This window comes from Pelodiscus sinensis, chromosome 5 (assembly GCF_049634645.1).
Source record: "Pelodiscus sinensis isolate JC-2024 chromosome 5, ASM4963464v1, whole genome shotgun sequence".
In the NCBI taxonomy this organism is placed as follows: domain Eukaryota; kingdom Metazoa; phylum Chordata; order Testudines; family Trionychidae; genus Pelodiscus; species Pelodiscus sinensis.
The window spans coordinates 74,445,629-74,471,063 of NC_134715.1; the positions used below are offsets into that span (position 1 = coordinate 74,445,629).

At 39.7% G+C, this 25,435-nt stretch overlaps 1 protein-coding gene across 6 annotated transcripts in view; it reads left to right on the forward strand.

Moving 5' to 3' along the window:
• Positions 1-25,435, forward strand: part of TENM3 (teneurin transmembrane protein 3) — a 2,294,790-nt gene that overhangs the window by 1,759,339 nt on the left and 510,016 nt on the right. The window contains exon 1 of one of the 6 annotated variants that reach the window (XM_075930250.1): positions 10,829-10,990. The exons of the other annotated variants lie outside the window; for them this stretch is intronic. The gene's annotated coding sequence lies outside the window, so the exon portion shown is untranslated. Of the gene's footprint in view, positions 1-10,828; positions 10,991-25,435 lie in introns of those variants that run through there. 6 annotated transcript variants of the gene reach the window in all.

Consider the following 25,435-nt stretch of genomic DNA (forward strand, 5'->3'; position numbering starts at 1 on the left):
TTCAAAATATCTCTTCACATCTACTTGTTTCAGTATGGGGTTTATTTTCATATTGTGACTGTCATAAACGTATGTGGGTATCATCATTTTTCCGTATAAAATGGACTGATAGAAATTCATGTTCCTTCTAAATTCAGCACTGAATCAAGGTTGACTAAGTCTGAGCAACAGGGTTGCCATTTCTGGACTTGTATCTAAGGTTATGAGAGGGGTATAGTCAATTTTCTTTCCTGGAGGTTTGTTTTTGTTTTTTAAAGTCTCCTTGTTCCCTCACCCAAGTCCACACAAAGATACACACTGACAGCATGAATGGTGCCAGTACTGCTGTTATACAATTCATATTCCCTCACTTTGTGCATTGAAGCTGAAAATGATTAGTATTAAAATGAATGAAATAAGGTTGTGAAGAATATTATATCCAATTGAAATTGCAACTGGAATTCTGATGGGCAGAATATTATGACTTATATGGAATTTAGCCAGCTAATTTCCATACTATTACAAAATTTGTGGTGGGCTCTCTAATGACTGCACTTCTTAACAGTACAGCTCTCATAGCATTTCAGTAGGGCATTGGTTTACTATTGACTCATGGGGAAAATGCCAATGAATCACCAACATGACTTTTTGAAGCTCCCTAGATTTTCCCTGAAGGTTTCCTATCCTTGTATTGATCAAGCCTGTCACTGTTGAACTTGTGTTATAGTTATGTGTGATGGATTAAATCAGAAGATCCCCTTGAGACTATCAGCCAGTGTGCTGATCATACCATTGTGCCCACCTACCTGCCCTCTGGGGTGCTCCTCCAACCTATTCTGCTGGCCCAGATGTCTGGTCTTTACCAGACAAGGCACAGAGCACATCCAATCCGATTCATATGATGAGGTGGGTTTTGCCATAAAAGCTCATGATTCTATATATTTAGGTTAGTGTCTAAGGAGCCATAGGACCACTGAGAACAAAACTGTTGTTCCAAAGGGTGCTAATTGTTCTGAATCATGGTTTTAATGGTAATGGTGTCCTAACATGTGAAAATTAAAACATCATATAAAAGATTACTTGAATTTTCCTTTCATTGACCATCATTTTGAATAAAGAAAAAGGCAAATGGAAAAAGGAGAGCATACTTTCCTTTTTGATCAAATAAAACCTGTTTGTCCCTAATCCCCAACACACTAAAGAAGTTCTAATCTCTACACTTGATATCCTCCTGAGTTATTTTGGTTTCATTTATACATTCCAAGAGTTACAGATATGCCAAAAGAGGACTAATACAGTGATTTCTATAAGCATAGATCTTTAATGTTTTGTTGCATGGCTGTTTCCTACTTCAGTAAAACCAGCTTTGCTCTGTAATTGGCAGTCCTATTATAAGTGGATGTTCTGTTAAGCTCTTAAAGAACTCCCAAGAACCTAATAAGTAATTGAATAAAGGAGAGAGCTTTTAGTCCTATTATAGAGGTATAATCTTTCAGAATATCATATAACTGACAAGTCAGTACAGATGTTTTTTATACAAACAATAAAACTTTGGATAAAATCCCATATGATGCTGTTTGGTATTTTAAGGAATGATATGCATCTCTCTCTCTAACACACCAAAATAGTACATGCAGGTTTATTTAGTCTCACTGAGTTTTCACAAGTACTCTATTGTAAAAAAATTGTATGTGAACTTTTATTGTGAGAAATAAGACTGAAACAAACATTATTCAAAGCCGGTGTAAAAATAAATTAGAAATAGCTTTCTCTATTTAAGGGAAGTAAAACATCAGTTTGTTGGTTACTTCTGGATATTTTAAATGGATGGTGAGGTGGATCCATGCTGTTCAGATGCAACAGAGCTTTGTAGAACAGGGGCTCCATCTGAGGAGTCCAGAGGGGTGCTCTCGTCCTGAAATTTGTACCAGGGGTCTGCTCGCCCTAGCCTCAGACAGAATATATGTGATAGCTGATGAATTCTTTCATCAAGTAGTTGTTGAACCAACAGGGGGGGAAGCCATTTTAGATTTGGTTTTGGTGAGTAGCGAGGACCTCATAGAAGAAATAGTTGTAGGGGACAACCTTGGCTCGAGCGATCATGAGATAATTCAGTTTAAACTATATGGAAGGATAAACAAAAATAAACCCTGAGACTAGGGTTTTTGATTTCAAAAGGGCTAATTTTAATAAATTAAGGAAATTAGTTAGGGAAGTGGATTGGACTAAAGAATTTATGGCTCTAAATGTGGAGAAGACCTGGGATTATTTTAAGTTAAAGTTGCAGAAGCTATCAGAAGCCTATATCCCAAGAAAGAGGAAAAAATGTATAGGTAGGTGTTTTAGACCAAGTTGGATGAGCAAGAGTCTTAGGGAGGTGATTAAGAAAAAGCAGAAAGCATATAAGGAGTGGAAGATAGGAGGGATCAGCAAAGAAAGCTACCTTATTGAGGTTCGAGCATGTAGGGACAAAGTGAGACAGGCTAAAAGTCATGTTGAGTTGTACCTTGCAAAGGGAATTAAAACCAATACAATAGTAAAAGGTTTTATAGCCATATAAATAGGAAAGAAAACAAAAAAAGAGGAAGTGGGACCGCTAATCACTGAGGATGGAGCGGAGGTTAAGGATAATCTAGGCATGGCCCAATATCTAAACAAATACTTTGTTTCAGTCTTTAATGAGGCTAATGAAGAGCTTAAGGATAATGGCAACATAACAAATGGGACTAAGGATATGGAGGTAGATATTACCATATCCGAGGTAGAAGCCAAACTCGAACATCTTAATGGGAGTAAATCATGGGGCCCAGATAATCTTCATCCAAGAATAGTAAAGGAACTGGCACATGAAATTGCAAGTCCATTAGCAAAAATTTTTAATGAATCTCTAAACTCAGGGGTTTGTTCCATTTGACTGGAGAATTGCTAATATAGTTCCTATTTTTAAGAAAGGGGGAAAAAAAGTGACCTGGGTAACTTCAGGCCTGTTAGTTTGACATCTGTAGTATGAAAGGTCTTGGAAAAAATTTTGAAGGAGAAAGTAGTTAGGGACATTGAAGTTAATGGCAATTGGGACAAATTACGACATGGTTTTACAAAAGGTAGATCGTGCCAAACCAACCTGATCTCCTTCTTTGAGAAAGTAACAGATTTTTTAGATAAAGGAAATGCAGTGGATCTAACCTACCTCAATTTCAGTAAGGCATTTGATACAGTACCTCATGGGGAATTATTGGTTAAATTGAAAAGATGGGGATCAATATGAAAATTGAGAGGTGGATAAGGAACTGGTTAAAGGGGAGACTACAGCGAGTCATACTGAAAGGTGAACTCTCAGGCTGGAGAGAGGTTACTAGCGGAGTTCCTCAGAGATCAGTTCTGGGACCATTATTATTTAATCTTTTTATTACTGACCTCGGCACTAAAAGTAGGAGTGTGCTAATAAAGTTTGCGGATGACACAAAGTTGGGAGGTATTGCCAATCCAGTAAAGGATCGGGATATCATACAGGAAGATCTCGATGATCTTGTAAATTGGAGTAATAGTAATAGGATGAAATTTAATAGTGAGAAATGTAAGGTTATGCATTTAGGGATTAATAACAAGAATTTTAGTTATTAGCTGGGGACACATCAGTTGGAAGTAACAGAAGAGGAAAAGGACCTCGGAGTCCTGGTTGATCACAGGATGACTATGAGCCGCCATTGTGACATGGCTGTGAAAAAGGCTAATACGGTCTTGGGATGCATTAGGCGAGGTATTTCCAATAGGGATAAGGAGGTGTTAGTGCCGTTATACAAGGCATTGGTGAGACCTCATTTGGAATACTGTGTGCAGTTCTGGTCTCCCATGTTTAAGAAGGATGAATTCAAACTGGAACAGATACAAAGAAGGGCCACTAGGATGATCTGAGGAATGGAAAACCTGTCTTATGAAAGGAGACTCAAGGAACTTGGCTTGTTTACCTTAACCAAAAGAAAACTGAGGGGAGATATGATTGCTCTCTTTAAATATATTAGAGGGATAAATGCCAAGGAGGGAGAGGAATTATTTAAGCTCAATACCAATATGGACACAAGAACAAATGGATATAAGCTGGCTATTAGGAAGTTTAGACTTGAAATTAGGCGAAGGTTTCTAACCATCAGAGGAGTGAAGTTCTGGAACAGCCTTCCACGGGTAGTAGTGGTGGCAAAAGACCTATCTGGCTTCAAGATAAAGCTAGATTGGTTTATGAAGGGGATGGTTTGATGAGGTAACATGATCTTGGCAATTAATTGACCTTTCACTATCAGTGGTAAATAGACCAATGGTAGGAAGATAGGAGTTGCTATGGAAAACTTTTTTTCTGGGTGTCTGGCTCGTGAGTCTTGCCCACATGCTCAGGGTTCAGCTGATCACCATATTTGGGGTCAGGAAGGAATTTTCTTCCAGGGTAGATTGGCAGAGGCCCTGGAGGTTTTTCGCCTTCCTCTGTGGCATGGAGCATGGGGCACGGGTCACTAGCGGGAGGATTCTCTGCATCTTGGGGTCTTTGGACCATCATTTCAAGGACTTCAATATCTAAGATATAGGTGAGAGGATTATTCTAGCAGTGGGTGGGTGAGATTCTGTGGCCTGCGTTGTGCAGGGGGTCAGACTAGATGATCAAAATGGTCCCTTCTGACCTTAAAGTCTGAGAGTCTATGAGTCTATTACAAGGTAACATAATTTTTGAATATCTTTTTATTACAGTGTTTTGTGATTTTTATAATTTATGAATTCTAGATGTACTTTGGATTGGAAGGAGCTGTCAGGTGTCTGTTTATTTCAATAACACATATGAAATACAGGTTTTAAATGCCACTATGAAATTGTTTTAAAAAATGTACATAGCCGTTTGAGAAGCTATTCCAAAGCTAGAAGTTTAGTTTGAGATTTTGGCCCAAATTCTTTTCCTATATGTAACAAAATGCAGTTTTTCTCCTTGTATTGGAAATGATTTTTGTCTGCTCCATTAACTCCAATACAGACTGATGCAACTCTTCCTATTTGTGTGACAGAAAGCGGTGGCAACTGCCTTGGTACAGGCTAACCAAACATTTCAGTGTCAAGGATCTCCTTCTGTTTAATCTCACTTCCCCATGCTATTTTTATGCCTCAGAAGGAGGCCTCTCATACACCCTACAGAAGAAATCTTAGAAGAACCTGTAATGCAGTGTAGGCAATAATCCTGCATTTCAGGGAGTTGTTGAAAAAGTCAGGAAGCGCTTGGCCTGCATGCTTTCCTCTATCCTATTTTACTGGTCTCTTCAGACTATGGTGCATTTGGGATCCAGATCACTATGTGGGAAGGAATGCTAATTAACCTCCTTTACCAAGGAAGTTTGCCAGTGACACTTTGCCCTCCTCCAGATTCAATATGCCTGTTCAATAGAGTTTGGACAGGTTTTTTTTTTTTTTAAGATTTCTTTGGGGAAGTCCGTTGTAGTCTTGGCCAACCTCCACAAGAAGCCGCCTCCATTCTGTACCAAGGAGGAAATTGATGCTTTAAAAAAATGAATTTTGATTACTCCAGGATTTTTTGCGAGGAATCTTTATACCTTAGTACACGATCTATCACACGATCTATCACTTAGATTGCACTTTATTCTCCTAGTTTTCAGAATAGGAGCTCCTGTTGTCATGGAAAGTTATCCATAGGGATCAAATCTTGTAAGCCAAATCTTTAAGATTTACAATACTTATATGTTATCTGCAGGGGGAAAAAATCCTACACGAGCATTGTATTTCATAGTTGTGAAGGAAAATAATTTGAATCATACATACCTTGTAGGGAGAAACCTGGGAAGAGGATTACCGGTAGATACCTAATTGTGGGATAGAGCAAGTCAGAAAAGCTTTCTGTGGAAAATTCTAACAAAATGCAATTTTTTGTTGAAACTACTCATGGGCAACTTTGAGTTTTGGAGGAGTTTTTTTTGCTTCTCTTATGTGATCCCTAACTGATATTTTTTGTGAGTGAGTGTGAATCATAGAATACTTAGAACTGGAAGGGCCCTCAAGAGGTCATCAAGTCCAGTCACCTGCCCTCATGGCAGGGCCAAGCACCATCCCTGATAGATATCTGTCTAACCTGCAATGTGAATTCAAGTCCTGGGTATACAGTTTTTAACTGATATGGCTCAAGAATGTGAAACATTATTCCCCTGACAGGCTCAAGCTGCTAATTTTCTTTGCTTTTAAATCAACACTTAGGTTTTATTTGTTTTTCTGTGTTTTGATGTTTCATGAATCAATATATGATTTTGCCAAGATTTTTGGAATGTTTAAATCTCTGCATATTGTGAAATGTTTATCTGCTTTAATAACCCCCCCAAACCTGACCCTTCCCTTACCACACAGAAACTGAGATGTGTAGTTTTCTATTGCATTCATTTATCTTTCTTTGCAACCACATCTCTGTCATATGACATTATTTTTAGCTGATTCTTTCAAAAATACAGACAAAACAGAGCTCTTTGCACTAGGTTGCACATACTGAAAATGTCAATATCCCCAAGAGCATATGGAACCTGGGAAGGTCCTTAAGCATATTCACTAGTAGAGGCCAGGGTTTTACTGATTAGACTGACATATATATTCCTAGAGCAGACACAAATGTATTATTTTTCTATTGTATAATCCTCCAATTAACTAAGGGACTACACAAATGAAATAGCTGTTGAAGATAAGGTGTCCACAAGGCTTTATCATTTGTCATGATTATGGGAATGAAACTCTTTCGTAGAGTAGCAGCACACATCAGTATCTCTTGAAAAAATGGACTGAGTGGTAGTGTAAATGAAAAGAAAGGAGCAAGAGCTGTAAATGATCAAGAGCCCTAATGGAGGATAGAAAGAAAAGTTAGCTTAGTTAACCCCTCATAGTAATGTCATTAGAAGTATGAGGTGCTGCCCTTGTGATTGATGAGAAACCGTGTTTATATATTCTCTGTGTCTTGTGCATGTTCCATATGTATAACATGGATTGTGATGCTGCTCTAGTGAGAAGTGACAATAGGCAGTGGCATGGTGTGGGTTTTATTCCCTGAGTTCAGGATGGTCACATTTCTCAAGAGCCAATTATAGTGGTCATTAAAAAAGGAATACCAGGAAAGAATTGCTTAGAATACCACTCCTGCACTTATTGAAAATGTTGCATGTTTTATGGAGTAACTTGCTATAGAAATATGTTAGGAGGTTTTAAAACATTTATTGGCATTGTTTCTAACATGCCTTTGCTTACAAAATAGAGCTGCCTTATTTACCATAATTTTACAGGCCTCAGAGGTGGGGGAAATTATACATAATTTGTTACCTCTTTTAAAAATTGCATACAGTACCTTTCCTAACATACATTAATTAAGTAATGATATTTATATCTTTTACCTGAGATTGGTTGCTTTGCATAAACCCATATGCTTTGCATGACCCTCTGAAAAGCTGGTAATCATTTAGAGCGATATAAACATAAAAGAGGTTATGATTATTTTCACAAAAGTCATGGAAGTCTCAGAATCTGTGACTTCAGTCATAGCAGCTTGGAGCTGCAGCGTTCTCCTGCAGCTCCCAACTGCTGTGAATGGTGGGCAGTGTGGGTACTCTGCAGCTGAGCTCTTCATTTTGGCATGAATATTTTTAGTAAAGTCATGGACGAATCATGGACTTCTGTGAATCCACTCAGTATGCAGCGGCAGTCAAAAAAGCAAATAGAATATTAGGAATCATTTAAAAAGGAGTAGAGAATTAGACGGGATATTTTATTGCCCCTATATAAAACCATGGTACACCTACATCTTGAATACTGCAAACAGATATGGTCACCTCATCTCAAAAAAGGTATAATGGCTTTGGGAAAAGTTCAGGAAAAGGCAACAAAAATGATTAGGGGTTTTGAATGGGTCCAATATGAAGGGAGAGTAAAAAGACGTGGATTTTTCAGCTTAGAAATTAGGAGGTATGATAGAGGTCTATAAATTCATGACTGGTGTGGAAAAAATAAATAAGGAAAAGTTATATACTTGTTCCTGTAATATAAGAACTAGGAGTCACCACATGAAATTAATAGGTAGCAGGCTTAGAATAAACAAAAGGAAGTTTTTCTTCACAAAGCACACAGTCAACCCGTGGAACTCTTTGCTAGAGGATATAGTGAAGACTAGGACCGTAACATGGTTCAAAAGAGAGCTAGATAAATTCATGGAGGTTAGGTCTCTCAATGACTATTGGCCAGAATGGGTAGGAATGGTGTCCTTAGCCTCTGTCTGGAAATGGATGACAGGAGAGTGATCACATGATATGTTCCCTCCCTTTGGGGCATCTGGCATTGACCACAGTGAACAGACAGGATATTGGGCTAGATGGACCTTTGGTCTGACCCATTATGGCTATGTTCTTTATTGCCTGTGACCTGTCCATGAATTTCTCTAAAAATATCCATGACAATATCTTTGCCTTACTTATAAGGAAAGCCTAATTCTTTCCCTAGTTAGGATAGTATTGCGCCACATTTCAACCGTAAAGTTTTCCTAAAGTCAGCTTAGCTGACCACAACAGGATTACCACAAGATAGAGAAAATGTGGGTGATGTACATCTATCACAGAGAATCCTGTGCCGTTCTTATTCCCTGTGGCTGATACAGCAGCAAAGCCACAGACAGCCCCATTGTGCCCCGTATCAGCATCTTAATTCAGTTGACAGTCAGTTTTAAATTGAAGTAGCTTACTTCAGTATGCCTCAGGTGAATGTGGTAGCTCATATTAGTGTTGCTTTAGGGATACTCCAGGGCATGATGCACATTACTTGCTTAGATGCTTTTGTAAACCCCACTGTATATGTAACCACATCTTTAAATGCAAAATACCTTTTAAAAATTTTGCTCCTTGTCCAGGGGTGGAGAACCTCAGGCCTGGATCCAGACCCAAAGGCTCAGCCTAGGGGAGCTCGAGCGGCTGCTCCAGGCACCCAGCTGCAGGGCTGGAGCACACAAAATCTATTAGCCTGGGTACCCCATTAGATCCGGTGTGTGAGAGGAATGTGGGGAGTGTCTTTTTTCTTCTCTGTCAGAGGCTTCTCATTTTGCTTCTCACTTGTGTGTGGCCCCTGACTGATTTTTTTCTGGGGTCAGTGGCCCCTGACACAAAAGAGGTTCCCCGCCTCTGTCTTAGTCTCTACTCCTAGTGATTTCTGATATCAGACTTTAAATCTATTGTTACCCCAGGACGTCTTCTAGAACAAACATTTTATGTTTCTGTGCACATGTTTATGTATATGCCAGGCCACAATGCATATGGTTTACAAAGCACATTAAGCAAGTTAAGACACTAGCCATGAATGTTCCCTCTAAGCATAGCTTCACAGGTAATTAATCAGCCCTGCCCAGTCAGAGGCTCAGGGCTGACTGACTGGGCGGGACTGATTAATCACCTGTGAAGCTGTGCTGCCCCCACAGCTTAGAGGGAACTCTGCCAGCCATAATTGAAAAAATTTGCACTCTAAACTGACTAGACAGACAGACAAAAATTCACTCATAAGGAAATGGAGAGCTTGAGAGGAGGGTTCGTAGCCATTAAGTCACCTCCTGCAACCCAGCAACAACAGATGCACAACCATTAAGCTGTTTAAAAAATTTGCCTACACCTACCTAGCATTTGCATTTCAAAATTACTTTTGTTCTTTTATAGTTGCAATGTGTTTCCTTTATTTCTGATACAATTATTTTTCTTTTCTTGTATTATTGTTCAGACTTGAATAAAGTTCACATTTAAAGGCTAACCTTACATTGCTGAAAAGGTAATAAGGATTATTTAGAACTTCATTTCGTTGTTTCAAATTTTGCTGAGTTACAATAATTCATTCAAATAAACTCTTATGCCTAAATTACAAAAAATAAAAGTTATCTAAGTCTAATCCTATTAGAGACTATAGAACCTTACTCTTTTCCAATATTTTTTTTCTGTTTTAATAAATTAGTGTTTTAAAATATTTGACCAATATTTGGTCAATTGATCCATCAGCTTTAGACCAGTCAAAGGCCCAACCAATAAGTTATCTTACTAGGTATTGAAATTTTCCTGAACAATGCAAATAGTTTTTAAACCTGGAAAAAATGTCAAGGGATAAGGAAAAGACACTTGGGCTTCTTCTGTGCTAAATGTCATAGACTGGCTGCACATGGTGGTGGTGATAGAGATTCTCAAAATAGTTAGTCATCATTTGTAATGACAGGTATCTGAAATATAGGAGTTGCCACCACACAGACTAATATGATATAGCTGCTTTGTCACAGAACCAGAAGATTTTGACCCTAAAGTTGGTCAGCAGAAGAATAACCAGTGTAAATGGAACATTTAGTGGTATCAAACCACTATAAGCTTGTGTGTCACCCTTGCTTTGTTGCTGAGATGGGTGTATAGGTGAGAGAAAGGGACTTGGTTTGGAATTTGCCTATGTTCCACTAATTTAAAGAGAACCATAACCAAGTTAGGGGATTCATCTGAGATTCAGTTGGTGATGGACTGGAGAAGTGCACATATCACCTTTGCACCTCACTCCCCAATTACCAAGGTGCTCGATTTGCTAGGCTCTGAGGCAGCCTTAAATACAGTTTTCCTGCCTTGTTTGGCAGTTTGGAAATTTCCAAGGTGTGACGGAGCGGCCCCGCCCCGCACTCAAGCCCAGGGAAACCACCTGGGGCCGGGGGCGGAGAAGGCCCCACCCACGCAGCCCTACCGGGCATGCTCCAAAGGGAGCCAAGGTACAAAAGGCTGCTGGCCTGCTCAGAAGGGGCAGACTGTGACCCGAGCTGGAACTAGCAACCCCTGGCCAGAGAGGGAGTCGCCCAGGGAGCTGCTGCCGGGCCTCCACCGCGCTCGGCCCCAACGCCGGAGCCGCCGACCGACCCCCCGTGACCCGAGCACCGGACCGGACTCCGCCAACTCTGTGGCTGCCAGGGGGAGGACCCCTACAGCCCGTCGACCGACACCGACAGGTGGGACCGTGGCAGGCTGGAGCAGGGGGTAGGAAGCGACCCAGGGCAGGGAGCTGTAGAAGCCCCTGAGGGCTCGGGGCGTTGCGGGGAGGAGCCCCCGCCGAGCCAGTGGTGGGAACCGCCCGCCACTACTAGGGCCCTGGGTCGGGGCCCGGTGGAGAGGGAGGGCCCGGGCCCCCCTACTCCTGCTGCCTGAGACCCTGGCAAGTGGGGACCAGAGTAACAGACACTGAACTGTGGACTAGGCCTCTGGGCCTGTAAACTGTGGACGAGGCTGGGAGGCCGTATTTCCCCTAAGAGAGGGGCATTGTACTTTGGAACTAGGCCAGTGGGCCGTATTTCCCCTAAGAGAGGGGCATTGTACTTTGAGGGCTACGCCCAGACGGGCTGAACTAGGCCCCGGATGGGGGTGGCAACCCCAAGACAGGGGCGAGCCCCCCGACACAAGGCTTACTCGTTACATGCTGATGTAGGGCTTAGCTGTTAGTTATCGATCTGGTTCTGATCTGGATCATCTTGTTCTTTGGCCCTATTTACGTGATCAGTACATTAGGGTAAACAGAATTGTTTATGCATTCTTGCCCTTTACCCTTATCTCATACTTGTTCCTGCTATACTGGCAACAATGTTTATCTTAAGTGGCGTATGTTCCCAAAGACTTGCTTCTGGCCTGTCAGATGTTGGGAAAAGGGGAGGAAAGAATGCAGGCATCACCACCCCTAAACTAAACACATACAAAGTTCTTCCGCAGTTGACCACTACAGGTGCACTGTGACCACTTGGACCAAGAAGCTGATGTTAGCACAATCATTTAACAGTTTTTGGTATATGCTAGTTGGAAGATGAAATAAAGTGTCAATTTCTATAATGGTACAGATTGCAAACTAGTAAGGAAATCACTAGGATTAAATGAACACAATCGTGATTATGGATACAATATTTTACCTCTCAAATGTAAGTAAATTAACAAAAACATTTCCCATTAGGGGGAAAAAAAAAGCCACCAATATCCATTCATATTAAAGATCAACATTTTAAATATTTGGTAGTTTAAAAAAAAAATTGTCCAGTAATCTGATAGTCATATAATGTGTATGGTGTTGATATTTCTAAATAATTCTTAAAACTTATTTTTAAAATGACTTGGATTTTTTCCCCTGGTATCAATCAAGATGTTTAAAATTACATTGTTTCTAACTCATCTTAAAGCGATTTCTTTTTAACAAGCTCTACTTAATTTTACAGTCATGCATTATTTCTGGTGAAATTTTTGTGTTAAATGCCTATGCAAATATCTGTTCTAATTAAAAAAAATAAATATGATGACATCTATAAAAGAATTCCCTTGAAATTTGGAATTGTCTTCTGCCTTGGTGGCAATCAAGAAATCTGTTTGAATAAGATCAGTGGTTGTCTCATCGCTCTTGAATGTTGAACTGTTCAGGGTCCTGACAGCCAGCTCATTTACTGACTCTTCCTTTCATAAAATTATCTTGTGGGATCAAGCAGAGTACTGCTGTACTGAGCATATTCTAAATGTAAAAGGACTGAACTAGAGGCAGCTGTACGTTAGATGGACTACTAGATTGATGATAAACGTTACAAAAGGTTCAAGCCCTGTGCTAGTATGAAATCATATGACAGGTAGAAATATTTGTTTATAAATTGAAAGAGTAGATAATAATAGTGTATTTTTATGATTACATTACATGATATTTTATGATTACACAAGCTTAATAGCTAGCAGATGGCAGAGTATACATTATATTTGTTTATCAAGATGATGGATGACAGTGATTGAAAAACATTTTTTCCCTCGTTACATTACCCTGATTGTTGGTAGTGGACAGACAATTTACAATGAGAGTCAACTATAATTTATATATGCTCAGGGTTTCTTAAGGACATTTTGTTTTTCTCTTCCTGACTTCCCCGCTTTTCTCTACCTCAAGGGATGAATGAATATATATACACGTGTGTGTGTGTGAACACTCCTGTATATATTGGTTATTCAGCTTATTTGGAATGCAAGATTTCTAAAAACGTGCACGTTTGTGGTTGCCAAGCTACGTGTGTGTGTGTGTGGTGACAATTGTATTTGAAGTTATATATTCTTATTTCCATTTCGAATAAAAGATTTAAGTAGACTTTTTGTTTGAATGAACTGTTATACTTTTTTGGCATTTTAGCAAAAATCTAGCTTTTTGTATACTGTAAAAAATAGTTGATGCTTTAAAACATGTACTATAATTTCATCAGTAGTGATGGGCCCAAATGAAAAGAAAAGGACATAACTTTCGGTTAATCCAATGTGAATTTTTGATACATATTTGCTGTTCAGGTGTTTGTTTCAAACATAAGCATGCCTTTAGGATGGCATTAGAACTCGGGGTGGGGGATTTATATGTTTAGAGGGTTTTTTTTCTGGTGGTGGTGGTGTTAAGCAATCAATTTCATTTAAATTTGTCTTCAGTAAAAGAGGGAGGAGGAAAAACCATGCAAATATTATTGAGATTAGAGAGTTTAAAACCTTTTTCTTCAGACGTACTTGTCCAGATAATATGGTCTTTGGAACCTATACAGCTGAAGAGAGCACAGTGTGTATATCTGGGTGAAATTCAGGTTATTCATAGCATAAATTTTGATGAGCCTGTTTCAAAGTTTTGCCCTCATTAATGATCCTTAATTTTTACCTGTGTGTGGGGAAAACCCTCAATAATTTGGATTTGAGATAGTGATCCAGAAGTTCAGGTGTTCATCTGAAGCCACTGTGGAACCCCATGATCTCCTTTTTCCACAACATTTTTTCCTCTACTTTCAAGGGCCTCATTCCTACTGTTTGTATAATTGTTGTAGGAGGGATGGGAAACTACATATGGCATTGCTGTTTCACCTTCTGACAAACATTCTCCCACTTACAGACAACATCAGGGAGCTTCTCTTCTACTTTCTCTACCGAAGGTACCCTCTTCAGTCAAGTTTTTTTTTTTTTTTTTTTTTTTTCATTTTCTGAAGGCTTGAGCGTATGGAAACCTGTCTTTAAAAAATCCCCAAAAACCAAAACCAAAAACGTAACTACTGAAAACATGAACCATAAGGGTTCCAAAATAAAAATAAATAAACTAATAAATTTTTAAAAGTTCATACCTTTTTGTGCCTGAATAATTTTTCAATGCTATAAGTTGGCAACAGTTAAGGTTCACCTGGAGAAAAGAACAGGAAGCAGCAACCTACAGTTCACCCTTTACTGTGACTCCTGGCCACTGCAGAAAATAGACTCGGCTACATCTGCAACAGACTCCAGGTCTGTGCATGTCCAGGACAGTTTTGTAAATCCCTCGATGATCCCAGACATATTCATAGTGCTGGCAGCTATGACATAGAAGCTTGTTACAGCAATGCCTGTGCCACTTCCTGGATCAGGAGATGCCACAGTGATTGACATGCATTTGCCACTAGTGCTCAAATCCCAGAGCAATATGGGGATTTCTGTGACAAACAGTAGTAAATTTGATAGTGAAAGTACACCTAAAAATCGTTCTCTTGGTCTGGCTTTTTTACTTTGTTTTGTAATTACTGATTCATGTGGCTTGGGGTTGCCAGTTGTCCTTTTTAAATTTGTATTGCAAAATTTCATCTGGACATCCCTTCTAAAATAAATAATGCCAGCACATAGGAGTGAAGTATTATGACTACATGATAATATAATTGTGTCTTTTAAACCCAGATTATTCTGTAAGGTTCTGCTTTTTGTGGCTCTTTTTTCATATTTTCATCGTTTTTTTGTGGAGAGATAAAAGGACTTAGTTTTTTGTATTTAAACTCTTCCCTTTGTTAGCTCATGATAATGCACTCATTTCTATACTTACCACAGTTAACCCCCTTGCTTGAATTACTTGGAAGTCATTGTAACAGTGGAATGTTGCCATTAGTCCCCTATCAATGATTCCAAGCAGGAGGTTTATACATGGGGAGCCATCAAAATGTAAGTTGCTCCATAGAATTGCCCTAGGGACTCTGCTGCTTATTATGAGAGATGACATGAATGCTGGTCAGATTTTAAAAGAGAATCTCTTCATTTTAATAATGTGGTATAGACTAACCCACAATTTTTGTGTGACCAATTCACTGTGTATTTAACAGTCAATGAAGTGAAAGCTCTTAAGAAACCCATGGAAATGCTTATTTCATGTTCAGAGGAATACATATTTGCTGGATAGTTTCTTGTTTGAGACAGAATTCCTGATAAATATTTGCATTATGTATTAGTAATAGCCAGAAAAGTAGTTCCATTAAATGTACTTTTACATCATGATTTGCTGGATGATGCCTCAAATGTATGACATTTAGGCAAGTATCTCTTAACCTTTGCACTCTACTGTTCCCCTTTCAGCAGTCTGATTTGTCTTGTGTACCCTGCCTCCTCCAGTTTCACCTGACTTGCATGCAAAAGTGTCATAGCGCTTTATTACTGAAAAAATGTATACTTTCTATTTTAACCATATAATTTTAAAATAAGTAAATTGGAATATAAATGTTGTTCTTGCATTTCATCCTATGGTGAAGTATAAATAAGACATTGATTGCATGCAATTTTAATTTGCACTGACATTTCTAGTTCTTTTTATGTAGGCTGGACTAAATCGAGGTAGATATTTAGATGAGTTGATGTACTCACTTGGAAGAATTTTGCATACCTTCAAGGATACACTTACCCCTTGTTGAGAACTACAGTTTTAGTCAGGACTTGTGTTTTGTTTCTAAAGAGGAAGCTGAAGACTTGGAAGCATCATGGTGCAAATTTTAGGAACAAACTTTATTGTTAATGGAGACTACATTGTATGCTTAATTATTTGCACATTTGTTTTTAGTATATTTTATTTACACTAGTATACACTGATTTTGTTTTTAATTTTGTTTTCAACAACCACTCAACCTATGTCTCCTGGTAAATTCTCTTTGTGGTAGCAGGTTTGCTCTTGGTTTGTAATATCTGAAGATAAGTTTACCCACTTGTGCTCGATTCATTAAATATTTTTTATTATTCTAAGGCATATGTCTCTCTAAAGTCTCTGATTCTCTATTAACTGATCTAGCTGATACATCATGGTCTAGCCTACAGGGAATGTGAAGCTTGTTTTTCCTACTGAGGACAGGTATGTAACAATAGGAAGAGGAAAATCAGGGTTGAATTAAAAGAAAAAACTATATACTACCTTTTCATCATTAAAATAATTATTGCTTTTCTGACTCAGTGACAACATGCACCAGTTCCACTGATTTTTAAATATATAATTTCAAACAAATTTTATTAATTTGATATAGAAAACAACTTCTTCTATGGTTTGCCTCTTAGTTTGTTGTTCTTTATTCTGTGTGTCTTCCCAAATGTTGTATCTTACAGACTGCATTCTGTGTGGTTGTAAGAAAAACTGAATTTAGGAACAATCATGATTCCATTTCCATTAACAAGGTTATGAGTTTGTGTGTGTTGGGGGAGAGAAAAAATCTGGGAGGGTTTTATATCGCCAGAATATTTTCTTTGTTGCCTTTGTCCAATGTGTAATTTTCAAATCTAAGTGTTGGGATTTTTTACTGATAGAAGCGTAGGGCTAGAAGAGACCTTGAGCAATCATCTACTCGGTTCCACAATCTGCTTAGATAAGATATTCCAGTGCTTACATTTAGAAAACCTTTTCCTGATTGAATCTTTCTTGCTGTAACCTAAGCTAATTATTACTTCCACTTCCTTCACTGGACCTGAAGAACAGCTGGTCACTATCCTTTTTATAAAAACTTTTTTTATATTTGAATACTGTTACTATATCCCTACAATCATATTTTTCTCTAGCCTAAACATGTCCACTTTTTCAACTTTTTCTCAGAGGTAATGTTTGTTGCCTTCATTTGGATTCTTGCCTGTTTGTTCACGTGTTTTTTAGTATGCTGCTGAGACATGAACAGAGTACTCCAGCTTTAGAGCTTGCTACTACAGAGTACAGTGGAACGGTTACCTCCGATGTCTTACATATGACACTCCTGTTAATACATCCAAGAATGACACATTGGCCTGTTTCACTGCAGTGTCACACCACTGACTCACATGCAGTTTGGGATCCACTATAATCCCATATCTTTTTCTGCAATACTGCTCTCTAGTTATTTCCCATTCTGTATTTGTGTATTTGATTTTCTTCTTCATAAACATAGTACTTTGCATTTTATTAAATTTCATCTTACTGATTTTTAGACCAGTGGTCCAGTTTATCAATTCATGTCCTCTTTCCAAGGTAGAATCTTTCCCATTTTGGTGTCTGTGGGACTTTGGGGCTGTGGGTCCGGCCCCGGGTCCTCCGCCGCTTTGCTCAGCGTCTCCCTGGTCTGCAGACCAGGGAGACGCTGAGCAAAGCGGCGGAGGACCCGGGGCCGGACCGCGGTGCTGATCTGGAAGCTCTGCGGTCCGGCCCGGGTCCTCCGCTGCTTTTCTCCGCATCTCCCTGGTCTGCTGGGGGGATGCAGCTAGTGCCCCCCCCCCAGCAGACCAGGGAGACGTGGAGCAAAGCCCGGGGCCTGTGGTAGAGCAGGTGGGGCGCTGCCGGTTGGTCCCGCAGCACCGCTCCTTGGCGTTACTGGACCAACCCGGCAGCACCCCAGCTGCTCTGCCCCAGGAGTCCTGATTCAGCCGCTGCTGATCAGTTTCAGCAGCGGCTGAATCAGGATGCCTGGGGCAGAGCAGCTGGGGTGGTGCTGGGTTGGTCCAGTAGCGCCGAGGAGCGGCCGCGCTACTGGACCAACCCAGCAGCACCCGAGCTGCTCTGCCCCAGGCGTCCCCAAGTCAGCCGCTGCTGAAACTGACCAGTGGCTGACTACAGGAAGCCCGAGGCAGAGTTGCTCTGTCCCGGGCTTCCTGGAATCAGCTGCTGATCAGTTTCAGCAGCAGCTGACTTGGGGACGCCTGGGGTTCTTAAGTTGAATCTGTATGTAAGTCGGAACTGGTGTCCAGATTCAGCCGCTGTTGAAACTGATCAGTTTCAGCAGCGGCTGAATCTGGATGCCAGTTCTGACTTACATACAGATTCAACTTAAGAACAAACCTACAGTCCCTATCTTGTACGTAACCCGGGAACTGCCTGTACTGATATATCATGTATACTGCTTCTCCTCGTCCACTAGGGCAGTTAGTCTATCAAAAAAGAATGGTCTGTCATGATTTTGAAGCATAGAGAATAACTAATTTTTGTAAGGCTATTGAAGTCCTTTTGACAGATCCTGGCTGCCAGATCTGTGCTTTCCCCTTTATTTTCCTCCTCTATGAAAACTTTTCTTGAAATCAAATAGCTTTCATTATATTATCAATTTTCTGAAAGAGAAAATTAATTTTGAAATTGAGTGGGGTATTGAGCTGGAAGACAGTTTCAAGGCCAGAAGCATAGAATCAACAAAAATCTTTCACTTGCAGCCAAAATCATGGTTCTGCCATCTATTTTTTTTAAAGTGTCACCCTTCACTCCACCTGTCTGAAATGAACAATGGTGTTTGTTTACATCAGTTACTTTGTCTTGGCAAAGCTTGAGGGGGTATTGAAAATTCATCCACTATATTTATTGTGTAAATTAGGTTTTTCATCAGTTGCTTAAACATGACACATACTTTTTCATAGAATAATACAATACTAGAAGTGGAAGGGACCTCAAGAGATCGTGTCCAGTCCCCTGCCCTCCTGGCAGGACAAAGCACCATTTAGATGATCCCTGATAGATGTCTATCTAACCTGTTCTTAAATATCTCCATTGATTGAAATTCCACAACCTCCCTAGGCAATTTATCCAGCGTTTAATCGTTGTTCTGTATTCCAGGGCAAAAGCTTTAGAGAAAGGGTATTGCACTTCATGTAGCTCACATGCTGGCTTCTTCTGGGAGCTGTGTAGTGCTGGCTGCTGTTGCCAACTGCACTTCTAACAGCCTGGTCATCAGTGCTGATTGGAGTCACCAGGATCACTTTTCAACCTGGTGTTCTGAGTAAAAACCAGATGGTTGGCAGTTCTAATACCATTTCAAACACATGTAGTATACTGTGAAAGCAGTCAGGTGAAGTCCCCTTGGCAAGCCCCAAGACTCAATTTCCTTTGCAAGATCTCCCTAACAAAAACAGCTCTATCAGGCATGAGAGAGAAAATTTGTGATATGTAGTCTGTCAGCTTGTAGGGCATGTGTCTCAAACCAGTGTGTGTGTACTCTTCATCAGGAGGCTCAAGTTATCTGCACAGATCTTTGTTAGGAATAAATTCCCCTCCTTCAGCATGAACATCGCACATCAAACACTGCTGGATAAGCAGGCCATTGTAGGTGGCACTTTGCAGGAACCAGCTTATAATTTTAAAGACATGTTTTTCTTTTTAGAAAAAGGATCTTGACTAGCTGTGTTCAGTAAGGGTCTCATAGGTCATATTATAAGAGTGTAATAATTATTTATTAAAAATGTAAGAAGACAGTACTAAGGTTTCATGTGCACTAATATTACTAATAAACACAGTTAAAATCTCAGCACAGTCAGTCAGAAACCTACAGAAGCTGCATTATGTCCCTTTCATTGTTAGAGGAGCATATCCTCAAGCCTCTTCTAAAATCCTGAGGCTGTGTCTAGACTGGCATGATTATGTGGAAATACTTTTAATGGAAAAGTTTTTCCGTTAAAAGTATTTCCGCAAAAGAGCATCTAGATTGGCATGGATGCTTTTGTGCAAAAAGTGCTTTTGCGCAAAAGCATCTGTGCCCAGTATAGACGCACTTCTGTGCAAGAAAGCTCTGATGGCCATTTTAGCCATCAGGCTTTCTTGCACAAAAAATTAAGGTGCTTGTTTACACTGGCCCTCTTGCTCAAGTACTCTTGCTCAAGAGGGCTTATCCCTGAGCGGGAGCGTCAAAGTATTTGCGCAAGAAGCACTGAATTCTTGCATTAGAACATCAGTGCTCTTGCGCAAATTCAAGCAGCCAGTGTAGACATCTGGCAAGTTTTTGCGCAAAAGCTACCACTTTTGCACAAAATCTTGCCAGTCTAGACGCACCCTGACAGAATACTGGCCCCAATGTTATGGTAAATTTCAATTAGGGTACTTATACTCAGTGAATATAGGTTTTTGTTTATAAGTTGGTCAGGGATGAGGAACTCCACCATTTAGACAGTGCGTTTTTGTCCCCTCAATGTATTTGGCCCTGAAATCACCATGAAGAAATAACAGGAGATATTAAGCACTGTGATTTTTGTTATGCTTAAAAGAAGCACATGGGATCTTTTTCAGGGGGAAAAGGCAACACGCCACATTTATTGATAATATAACAAAGTATTATATGCATTTACACACACACACACGGAATAATTACCAGTCTGTTGCTCGGCCCAGCCTATTGGCCAGATAGGTCAGAGACACACACACAGTTGCTTGGCCCAACCTATTGGCCAGATAGGTCAGGTGCGAGGAAGGAGCCGGGTTCATGTCAGTCCAGACTGATGCTTCTCTTGATCTTGATCTTAGCAGGACAGAACGCGAAGAACCATAAAAGACACACCTTCTTTATAGGACTTTCTTGCATGCAAGTCACTGCATTTTGCCTCATCAGGTCTTAATCAGACATGCAGCATCACAATCACTCTTCCTACAACATATGCTTATTGGGAAGAAGTTGTTCTCACAGTCATCTGATATCAGCATGCTGACAACCCTCAGGGCAGTTGTCTTATCCCCCTGAAAAAGATCCCGTGTTCTGTTTTTAAGCATAACAATTTGACGGGTGGTAGTGATGGTAAGAGATGAGGTGGCTGAGGTAGGACTGGTAGGAATTGGTTGGGACAGTGTTGGCAGGAACTGGCTGTGGAACTAGTGGGAATTGCTGGCTTTTTGGGGGAGGGCAAATCTTTGGAACAGTGAGGGAATTTCTCTACTCTTCCACACATTCAGCTCTCCTCTCTTAGGAAAGCTGAAATAGCCTATAGAAACAACTAGAAGTGCCACAGCACTCCTCATTGATTTTGCAGATACAGACTAACAAGAGTAGCCCTCTGATACAGCCTACAGAGTAGCTGATTCTAGAACTGAGTGCTGTGCTGGCATGGATAGGAAAGAGAACATTGAGAAAAAAGAGAACAATTGTCTAATTGTGACAATTAGAGTGGGAGGAGGATAAAGAGAAAGCTAGTTGCTCGTTATTCTCCTTCCCTGGCTATTGATTGGTCCTAGCTCCTCTAAGTCCCCCTGCCTTTTTTTACCTTCTCAGTAGACCATGCAATGTGATCACATCGGCCCCTGTTCCTCATCCTACTCCAGAATGTCTCCACATTGGAGGAACAAGAACGATTTAGACTTATTTAGCTCATGCTACAGGCTCTAAACTACTTCAGCTATCATTGGGGACAATGGTAATTTTAGAAAGCCATGGAAAAAAGAAAATAGTGGGTGTTGTAGTTTTGTATTAAAATCAAAATATTGCCACTTTTTTCTGAATAATAATATATTTATAGTCACAGGTACCAAGCTAGTAGCAGTATACAGATTTCAAAGCTGCTTTATATAGTAAAATACATTTTTTCTCCTCACAAAGATAGCATCAGTATTTCTGAAGCAAAATATTTAAGGGCACACACAGAGAAATCTTGTAAATCTGTCTCCATTTATTCTCATTAGTACTAAATCAGTACAATTGATAGGTAATATCTGAGTATAATGTGTCTGGCTAAACAAACCAACTGCTTATTTCATAATGTGAACATTTATGCGTATAATCAGTACATTTTAGCAACTGTGTCTGAAATGCTAGGTTCCCATTTCTGTTGTACAAGCAATGTGACTATATAATGCATACTTGATCTATAATTAACTTCAGACCTTCTCCCAAATACAGTTATTAGAGGAGATCTCCTTTCCTGTATTCTCTGCTTTCTTGCAAATTCTGTCTTCCTCTGGATCTGTCCATAACTATTTTACTTTTTTACTTTCCTAACTATTGTATTTCAGTATTACCTAGCAATTACATTTCCTATTATTTTAGACTAGATAGCACCTCTTTTTGAATTTCAGCAGTTTATACTGACGCAGTAGAAAACAGTCTACTAAATTAGCTAAAGGTCCGTTACCACTTTTGGAGGGGAAAAAAAGGTCTTTTCCCAACTATCCCTTTATCGCAATGAAATGATCTCCTTCGTTCATATATTTTAAGGCCAGAAGGTACCACTGGGTATGTCTACACTACAGAGGAAGATCAAAGCTGTCATTGTCAATCTTCCAAATTAGCGGTCTAGTTTAGACAACTAATTCTAAGTGAAAGGCGCACTCTGGCTGATGCCAGTAATCCTGCTTCCATGAGGAGTAAGGAAAGATAAAGGAAAAGTGTTTGTCTACTACAGTGATTTTTTTTTTTAACGATCCTCAAGACCTGACAGTAGTATTGAAACAGAATTAGTGAAAGAGGAATTAGGTGCCAAACTATACAGACGTTTTTCATATTCAGGAAAACAAGTTAGATACCATTTGTTAATAACCGATCATAGGAGTTTACAGGTTAATCGTTATTGTACATGCATTGACACAAGATAGCGTACAATGAAATTGAAAATTAGCTGAGCTGCCGTCATCTTCTGGTAATAGGAGAGGGCAGGGCTGGATTAAGGGGAGGGCTAGTCGGGCAGCTGCCCGGGGTGCCAACCTATGGGGGGCACCTGATTGAAGTGGTAAGGGGCGCCGCATCAGGTGTCCCCCTTAGGTTGCTGCCCAGGGGCAGGGCCGTGGCGCCCCATACATGTCAATCAGGTGCTGCGTGCCAGCGGCGTGGCTGTGCATGTGCCGCGTACCCGCTGCCCAGGGTGCAAGAATGGCTTGGACCGGCCCTCAGAGAGGCTTCACCAATCTGAGCTATTCTTTTGGTTTCTTGATACAAGCTGTTCTTTTTTGTTTTATGTTTCCCTTGCCACCACCCAATATCTAGGGGAGACAGGTTTAGGTAAGGAGAAAGTTGAGCAATATATCAGGCATAGATGAATGTCTTTCAAACACTGGATTGTCACAAGTGAATGCCCTAGTTATCATATACTATATACTGTTTATTTATGTTTTAATATAAGTTTTGTTTATCTCCCCATTTACTGCTTTCTTACTTGTTTCTGAAGCAAAGCCATTGACGTCTAAGATGAACTTTCAAATCCATAATGTTTAAAGTTTGAAAATAGGCAAAATCGATTCATCAGTTTTATGTAACTTTGCGGGAAGCTTTTTTTAAATACTCAAGTTATTATTCAGTAAACTTGTAGGAGTATGTGTCTATGTATTCTACCACACACACATTAGAGAGAGAGAATATTTTTCAAAAGCACTCAGTGTTGATCTTACCACTCCAATTTGAGCACTTTTGAAAATCCCACCCATGATCTATAGTTAAGCATAACATATCTGCATTTCTAATCTATTTGCTGCTATGCCTTGGAGTGATAAATTGAGAGAGAGAGTCTGGATATTAATGATGTCATGATGCTTAAAATTATCAGGCTTTAAGGAAGGTTTGTCAGTGAGAGAAATTCATAATATGAAATCTCTGTTGGAGGTTTATTCTTATTTTTGATAACATAATGCTGATGTGTGGTCAATGAACTTGAGTTCTAGCAGAATCACTTTAAAATAACCTTAAGGTCTGGTAAGCCTATGGAGGTCACCAGTAAATAAATTTGTAGCAGTTAGTCAGTTTGTGTTGAGGAATGTTCAAGACAGCAGTAATCTGAAATTGCAATAGCTTTAGGCTTTAGAGCTGCCTCACTGGAAACAATATTACCAAAAATTATTCTGTACTGAATGCCTTTGAGCATTGGTTACTAATACTCAGAGAAAATTGATAAATTGTTTACCTGGGGAACTAACATCAGTTCATCTTTGAGATCCCATAACTAACCATTCAGTGCAGTGAACACTAGGGGTACGTCTAGACTAGATGCCTCTGGCGACAGAGGCATGTAGGTTAGACTACCAGGCATAGGAAAATGAAGCGGCGATTTAAATAATCACGCTTCATTTAAATTTACATGGCTGCCGCGCTGAGATGATCAGCTGTTTGTTGGCTCAACGCGGTAGTCGACATCAAAGGCATTTGTCCACATCCCAGGTATGCCTCATCCTTTGATGTCAACCCCTGCATGTCCAGACTACCGTACTGAGCCGACAAACAGCTGATCGGCTCAGCGCGGTAGCCATGTAAATTTAAATGAAGCAGCGATTATTTAAATCGCCGCTTCATTTTCCTATGCCTGGTAGTCTAATTTACATGCCTCTGTCGCTAGAGGCATGTAGTCTAGACGTACCCTATGATTCTATGAACCAAAGTATAAATCTACAACACTAGTTTATGGTCAGTGGGGGCAAGTAATAAATACTTAAATTCAAGTAATTTCCACTTAAAATAATACTCAGTTTGGACAAATGATACTGAGCTTTTAGCAACTGAAATAGTTTATCATGTGATTTAAATAAGATCCATAAAAGATGATCATGCCCAAGTGGCAGTGGATGTGCGGTAGGATGTGTGCATGGTAATATTATATAGCTATGCTTTAACATTTTAATTTCTTGTGTTTTCCCTCTCATTCCCACTTTTCTGATTCCTGTATTAGATGTTGAGTTTTTCCTCCATTCTGGATGCAATTTCCACCTTATCTATTTTGGGTGAGAAAATTGGAAAATAGATCTGATACGTACAAATATGGGAATTTGTTTGCTCAGAGCTACCTGTTCTGCTTGATTCATGGATATCACTCAGACTGGAGAGACCTTTTCCACACTAAAATCCGGTCAATATAAGTGATGTACCGGAGATGCATATGTCATAAAGAGGGCTATTATGAGCCATGTGAGGCTCAGGAACTAATAGGTTTAGGTTCTGTGCTCCAGGGTGTGCAGTTTTGGAAGATTAAGGACACTTGCCTTCAATCTGTTACTCAAATTGTGAAGCACATAAAAATGCTACTGAATTTTGCTTGTCAAGTCTTGTTGCTGAAGAAACAAGAGACAGAGCTGACTTATTCCTCACTGATACTGAATGAGTTGAGGATTCAGTGATTTTTTTTAAAGTCACCTTATAAATGTGTGTTCTAAGATGCCGATCAATTTCTAAGAGAAAATTCTTGGTTTTGGAACAAAGGGAAAATGTGGCCTAGAATCCTGTAGAGTGGTATTTAACTACTGTGAGGAGAAAAATGTTGGCATGCTTTGAATTGTCTTTGATCAGATACTTTCAGTATATTTAATTTTTTGTGCTGCTTGTACCGTGGAGCTCCAGTTATTGCTGATGTGTAATGACATAAAGTTTTCATTTAACATAGATCTGTCCTGTCAGGTAATTTAAATACGTGATTAAATGTACACAATATCTGTAATGAACTTGCATAGTTGTTGCTTTGCTTTGTAAGTATTT